Consider the following 7,400-nt stretch of genomic DNA (forward strand, 5'->3'; position numbering starts at 1 on the left):
CAAACACGACTATCTCGACCTATCCTTGACTCGGAACCACACCAACGCCTTTTGCGCCCATTCACACAGATTAGTGTTCGGTGGGAAATCTTGAGCAGGAAGCTTCTGTCTCTAGTATTTTGTATGTGAACTTATCAAATTAAATGCTTTCATTGCCAAAAAGAATGGAAAAAAAACTGCCACTTTATAAACTCTCAAATTTGCAAGTTGTTGTGCCAAATTTGCGAGAAAAAACATTTTAGTGGCAAATTTGCAAGTTTTTTGCTCTAAATATTACCCCACCTCTGGGAAAAAAATATATACGTGGCCCTAATTCGCCTTCGTAAATCATTACATAACGGCTGTCTTTTTTTTCTCTTTTTTTTTTGCTAGCCGAAGTCAGATTTAAGGTGGACCCAGTTATCAGTTTCATATCCATTGGCTATCTTGCTAGTAGCTTAATGTCTGCGTTGATAACATCTCCCAGCGCTGCCCTCTCGTCTGCACATGTTTACAGATGTGTGACGGAGGCATGACGGAGGCATGCAGGCGCCTTTCCTGTGCACGCCCGCACTCCAACAACTCGCCACCGCCGCCGTTAGTGATTATCCTCGCTTCCAATGTGGAATCCACACGCGATGCAAATGTCCTGAGGTTTTCTCACCATCAACACAAAAGTGTATTGATTGAATGAGTGCCTTTAAAGGGCGCGACCTAGACAGTGACGTCAAGAGGTGCAAAGAAAAAATACAAACAATTTAAGACATTTAAAAGCAAAGTAAAGAAATAAAAAGTAGAAGTAGCAAAATTACTAAAATGATTTATTAATTTTGTAAAGTTTGATTACATTTGGGGCAGCTTATTCCATTTGCATGCAGCGTTACAGCTAAATGCTGATTCACCGTGTTTGCTTTGCACTCTGAGTTCCACCAATGAATAAAACTTCGGATGAATGTCGTCCCTGTGGTTTTGTTGGTGGTGTTTTTTTACACAGTGAGTGACGGTCGGTTGCCAAGGTCATTCGTGCTTATGTGAAACCTCCCTGAAGACAGTGAAACGCAATCTGTCCAGAAAGTAAAATTCCTGCCAAAGATTGGCTTTAGCTCCAGGTGCTCGTTTACCTGCTAGGGAGCTAGATAGCTAGCACCAATGGCTAGCTAGCAAGCATCAGGGGCTAAAGCCAAACTGTGGCAGGGTTTTTACTTTCAGGTGCTAGCTAGCTCCCATGGTGCTCGTTTACCTGCTATGGAGCTCGCTAGATAGCTAGCTAGCATCAGAGCCTAAAGCCAAACTGTGCCAGGGTTAGTTTCTGGACCTGGAGTTGCCACCTCTGCAATCTGGCAATGAGAGCGACGACTGTGTGTTTGCGTGCCTACCAGGTTTCACCAACACGTGGAAATGTGATTGTTTTGGGCCGAGTGTTTGGTTTTACTTGTACTTTGTTTGCACTTCCACACCCAATCTTATGTCATACTCGTACAAATTTAAATTGTCGTCTTTCAGCTAGGTGCCAGACCAAGGGGTCAATCAGTATCTCTTCTCTCCCCAGGTGGTGGTCACGGTGTTAGGGTCATCTCAGTCCATTCAACCATGAGCAGGCAAGCGGGTTAAAGGTACAGAGACAGCTGTCCGCCTCTATCTTCATCATGGCTGCCATGTCTGTAAGTAATCTCTGATTTCGCTCTGATTGCATCTCCAGAGGTCTGAGTCAGCCATGTTGGCTTTGGTCGCACATACGTGGTCATTCTTCAGACGCTCATAAATTTAGTACACGCATACAGTACATTACTTTGTAGTGTTCATAGCAGTGATATGGAAGGCGTACCAGGAGGTTCAATTTCAAGTTAATTGGATCCCACTGGGGGATATGTGCATTAGATTCATAGTCTAGTCATTTTATTTTTTATAGATAGATATAGAAAATAAAAATTTCCCAACCGCGCTAGCTAGTAGTGCTAGCGTGTTACAACAAAAAATATTTATACTTATACTTATTTATGTACACTTAAACTACAATTTTGACTTGAAGCTGTAAAAAGAAAATGGAGAGCTTATGGAGGGTATTTGGAGAGATCTCAAAATCAAACATCTTGACCACCAGATGTATTTTTAGCCAGTGCTAGCCATGGCTAGCGGCTCACATATATCACAATCACATTATGTTAAAAGCATTTTTACCATCTTACAATGACAAAATCAAAATGGTCAGAACACACTTTGGTCGACTGTCGGTTGCAAATCCTTTCGATTTATCTTTGAAATTCCGGACACTTCTTCGTCTGTTCCCATTCGACATTCCATGGACCCGTGTACGGCACACAATGTGGGCCACATGAAATCATGTGAATGCTGTCTATAGGGCACAGTTTTATTGGAGCGTGTTCAAATGTGGGGTATTAGGACTCAAAAATCGTATCTCTTTCAATCTGTAATGACCTTTTGAAAATATAAACTTTATTTGTTCATATTCTTGATTCTTGTCCTAATTTGGGATCCTAGTTTCCTGGAAAGTTTCGCTCAAGTTCCAAGTTGTCCAACCACCAAACCCTTCCACTTCAGACAGTCCACTGTAAACAGATATTTCCTTTTCCCGCAGTTATTGTCTTTAGCGTATGACTTGAGTTTCCAGTATGGTTGAACGGGAGGGAGGGAGGGAAGCCCCCCCTCAGGCAGGCAGCGCTAGTCGACCCAGATTTTATTGATGTGATGGATGGACTCTAACCAGAAACAACACGTCTATTTGAGTCGGTCCATTGTGTGTCACTCGGTGCCAGTGTATGTGTGTGTGCTTGTTTCCTCTCAACACGTGTGCGTCCACTGCAAAAACCCAGTTTCATAAAACACACACACACACTGGTCTGTTGTGGACTGGGAAATGTTTGGAAGGCATGGCAACCCCTTTCCAAAATGGAATAAAAGCTTGGCAGCAGATGGACTTGTCTGTGGGCCCGTGGCACTCCTTTTTCCTGTAATTGGAGAGCATTTTGTGGGCCTGGCAGGAGCAGTAGTGTCAGGGCCTGTGCAAAAAAAAAAAAAAAAAAAAAAAAACTAACAAAAACACTGGATTTAAATGAGTAGCACATCAACAGCAAACATGCGCACCATCTGCTCCTCATGAAGCTGATTTACAACGCCCGGGTTTCCATCTGCCGAGGGAATATCTCTCACACGTTAATGACACGTCGCATTCAGGTGAAGTTTATCAACTGCCATAATCATAAACACTTCCCCTAACTGTCAACTTTAGTCAAAGGCGGGTGTGGATGGAGAACTTGCTCTTTTGGAGCACACGGCATCCAGACGATGTTAATTCATGGAAATTAAGAATGCGGTGGGCTAGTGGTTAGCGCGTCTGCCTCACAATTCTGAGAATCATGCAGGCTACACCCTGGACTGGTCGCCGGTCATTCGCAGGGCACATATAGGCAAACGAGTCACATTCACGTTCGATAATGCAATGCTGGAAGAATTCATTGCTTCATTACAATTGCAAACTCCACTCACAAGCACAATGAATACGTGTTCAAATCTTAAATTAAATACATTTATGTGACGCAACTCTCAACACTTTTTTTCTTTACAAACCATGTTATAGTGAATACAGAGTAGCCAATGGATGTGTAGTGTTTCCCAGCATATTCGCAAATCACAATTTGTAGATTTTTCTATTTTCCTATTTGCTTTTTTTGTGCTCAAGCCAAAGCTTTCTCTATGAAAGTTATTGCTTCTGCAGCGTCTTCAACTATGTTGAAGTAAGTGCAGAAAAGTAATACTTAACTGCCATCTTGTGGCATCATTAGGCAATTATTAGGGGTGTGCTAAAAAATCGCGATTTTCATTTAGTGCGATTCAGAATCGATTTTAAATGTCCCAAAATCAATTGTATTGAAATTAATTTATACTGTCTTGCCCTTTTTTGTGTGTGCCTTTATTGGGAGCGCTGTTCATGTTGTACACGATTTGGTCAGTTAGGGGCAGTGTGGTTCCACGCGTTCTGATACACTGTTAAATTTGTAGCCACATACGAGAGTAGAAGGAAAAAGTCACGATCAAGTTATGTCAATAAAAGTTGTTTTTTTTGCGGCATAGGAATATGCCATTGAGTAATGTTTACATGCTTCTCTGTATACATTCATGAAGTGTTTTGTGTGACAAGCCGTTCTTTTGAGTGATAAAAGTGCCAAGAGTAGCGCGCTTATTAGCGTTAGCGAGTCAGACTGGAGTAGATCATGACGTTTCTTTGCACATCCATAAATTGAAGCATTGTCAATCAAATCATTTTGAATTCAAAATCGATTCTGAATTGATTCGCAGACCCGAAAATCGGAATCAAATCCAATTGTGAGACAGTCAAAGATTCCCACCCCTAGCAATTATGCTTGCAGATTTTGGATGTTAGTAGCAGTTTGTTTATGGTTAGGCCAAGTCTCTCTATGTGAATGTTCTAAACTCAAGAGTACAATCATGCTATGCCATAGTGCGGACTAAGCTCATCTTCCCATAGTTGGCGTCATGTTGGGCTCCAATGCTGTAATACCCGATGAATTAACAATCAAAGTCACCATATTCAATTTTAAACCACTCAATATAATCCCTTCTTGCATTTTCTTTCGCTTATCCGACTGAAGTCCATGTGATCGTTTTGATGTTTTCCCTCAATTGTTGTCATGCAAATGTCCTCTCATACTGCTTGGGTCTGAGATTCCCACTCTCTGGGTGACTGGCACGGAACAAAAGCCGGCATTAGGGCACATTTAAAGGATGTAAATCATACTGCGGCGCCGGGCCAGCAGAGAGGGAAGGGAACGGCATTCACGGGGAGCCCATGGTGACAAAGTGTCGGGTGGCACTCTGTCAACTTGGAGTGGGGAATAGTCAATCAGTGACATGCGACACTGCCGGCCACCTGTCTGACGGCGGTAAGTGTCCAAGAGCACATAAGCACCTACTTACGTGCATACAGTGCGTGGAGACGAGGCGGGACCGGCCAGCTGTCCCGGTCGCCGACTAAGGAGCTCACAATGTTCCCCTCAGCAAAACATTTTAATCATCCATCCAACTGTTTTCTGTAGTGCTTGTTTTCATTAGAGTTGAGATGGAGGTTGATTTTGGGTAAGTGGCAGGGTACACCCTGGACTGATCATCAGCAAACAGCAGATCCATAAATCATTTGATTTGGTTGCATCTCACTTTTTTTTTTTTTTTTTACTTATTTGCTCCCAAAAACATATAAACACGTTCTAGTTTAAATATTGTCATGGTCCCAAAAACGTATTTATACGTTTTTATGCTAGAGCATACAGAAGGCTTTGATGCAGCCTTTGACCCGAAGAGGCCGCTTAAAGCAATGGTAGTTATTACAAAAAACTGCCAGCAGGTGGCAGCATAGTATAAGAGATCAACCAAGGCCATGCAACAAGCTCTCAAACGTGGTGCTTTTTGGTGGGATTGTAATGGATGACTTTATTGAGATTTCCATTCATTTCAGTGAGGAAAGATGATTTGAGATACAAGGGATTTAGGTTACAAGAATGGTCACTCAACAAATTAAACTTGTATCTCAAGGCACCATGTGTACTTACTGTGTGTGACTTCCTCACTCTTGTAAAGATCCGACGAAACTCTCTCGAGCCTCATTCTGATGCCACTCAACGCCTTAAAAGGCAGACGTCCGACATAAAATGACGTCACCGTTTTGACCTCGTCTCAAGTCCCCGAAGGGAAGTCGCGGTGCTTTTTTTCGCTGACAAAGTTAAAGAGAGTTTGCTTTGAAAACACAGACAATGTTTGCCCGCGTGTAATCGAGGCTGCTGTTGATTTGTGTAACGTAGCCTTTCCTGTCTACGTTGGCTTGCTACAATGCTCCCTATTTATAGTAGTTTTGCCTCAGATATTAGCGCTCTGCCTTTGCTCGGTTGCTCATTTCCTGCCGGAGAGGAAACGTGTATGTGTGTGCGTGGTCGGTCTACTGACCTTTGGGATAAGCTGGCGACTGCACAGCTATTGATAGTAAAGGAGTCGAATCAGTGCTTCGAAAAAAATACAAAATTATACAAGCAAGCTGACGTCCCGTTACCGAAAACAAATTTCCAGTATTTTGTCAATTTGTCAGTGGTGTGTGTTTGCGTAAGACAACACCTCTTGCTCGCAGATGTCGCAGAGTTCATCTTCCTCCAAGGCTCGTCGTCGAAGGAAAGGCCCGCCGCTGCTTTGGGACATCCTGTTTTTTGATATAAACACTGTGAAGCAGCCGGGGATTTTTCTCTTCGTGTCTGAAAAACAATCTGCAGCCAGCGCCCACCCCCCCTCGCCCCCACCCGGTGCATTTTGATAAGGTTGATACAAGGCTTTAATGCAACTTAAAAAGAGCCAATCTCTTTAAGAAAATAAATCTTTTAAATAGTGGCAGCTTCTTGGAGAGACATTAGAGATGTGATAAGAAAGCCCCAAAAATACTTGAACATGTCTGGTTGTAGTAATATGTGCCGGGTGCACTAGAGCAGTTTTTTTTGGTCCAGAGTCCCTTTAACTCATTTGCTTCCAAAAACGTATAAACACGTTCTATTTTAAATATCGTCATGCTCCCAAAGACGTATTTATACATTTTTTTGCAGTCGCTGAACTAAAGAGAACACTTGAAGCAATGGTAGTCATTACAAAAACAGACAGCAGGATGCAGCAGAGTATAAGAGATCAATCAGGGCAATGTTGCAACAAGCTCTTTTTCCCAGTGTTTTCAACAAATTTGTGAATAATAATGAATAATGATGAAACACAATATTCTGTGGGCCTTGCAAAATTAGTCAAAATCCAGTCAAACAGCTGGGAGCGAAGGGGGTTGCTTCAGTGAAAATGGCTGGGAGTGAATCAGTTAAATAGAAGTACTGTGTATTACACCTATGGCGACAATCAATACTGCAAGGCATGATGCCTAATTCAGATTTTTTGTCAAATTAGATTTTTCTTTTTGTAGTCATTCACATTACCCCAAAAAATGTGGACGAAATGTGTCAGTGAAGTGAGACGTGCATGAAATGCTATGTCAAATTTTGTAAGAATTAAACAATAAAATATTTTCAAGAACAAATTTATATATTTTTTTAGATTTAAGTTGCTTACAACACAAAGCAAAAAAATTAAGAAAAATCACCTGATATTTTTTCTTTTCTTTTTTTTTTTTTTTAAACGAATGAAGTTTAGAGGTTTGGCATGCACTTTACAGCCTGAAAATTATTTATAAATTTTTCTTCCCTGCAAACTTTCAGGTAATTCTTGAGGAATCAGGATGTAGATGTTTCAGATCTATAGTGTTTAGTTTTTCTAATAATCCGTTATCATTCCATCTGTCAGTGTCACGTTCACGCTCGCTTGTCATTCTCCTGTTTATTCCTCATTTGCAACTCACAAAACACACTTTTGAC

The 7,400-nt window shown here is 41.6% G+C and overlaps 1 long non-coding RNA gene across 2 annotated transcripts in view; it reads left to right on the forward strand.

Moving 5' to 3' along the window:
- The window catches only part of LOC147163532 (uncharacterized), a 39,733-nt gene extending 37,435 nt beyond the window's left edge, over positions 1 to 2,298 (forward strand). For both annotated transcript variants that reach the window (XR_015096886.1, XR_015096887.1), the window contains exon 9: positions 1,529 to 2,298. This is a non-coding gene — a long non-coding RNA (uncharacterized LOC147163532). The remainder of the gene's footprint in view (positions 1 to 1,528) is intronic.
- Positions 2,299 to 7,400: the final 5,102 nt, after the last annotated feature.

The sequence above is a fragment of the Leptonotus elevatus genome, chromosome 13 (genome assembly GCF_054856555.1).
Source record: "Leptonotus elevatus isolate MCC_2025b chromosome 13, RoL_Lele_1.0, whole genome shotgun sequence".
In the NCBI taxonomy this organism is placed as follows: domain Eukaryota; kingdom Metazoa; phylum Chordata; class Actinopteri; order Syngnathiformes; family Syngnathidae; genus Leptonotus; species Leptonotus elevatus.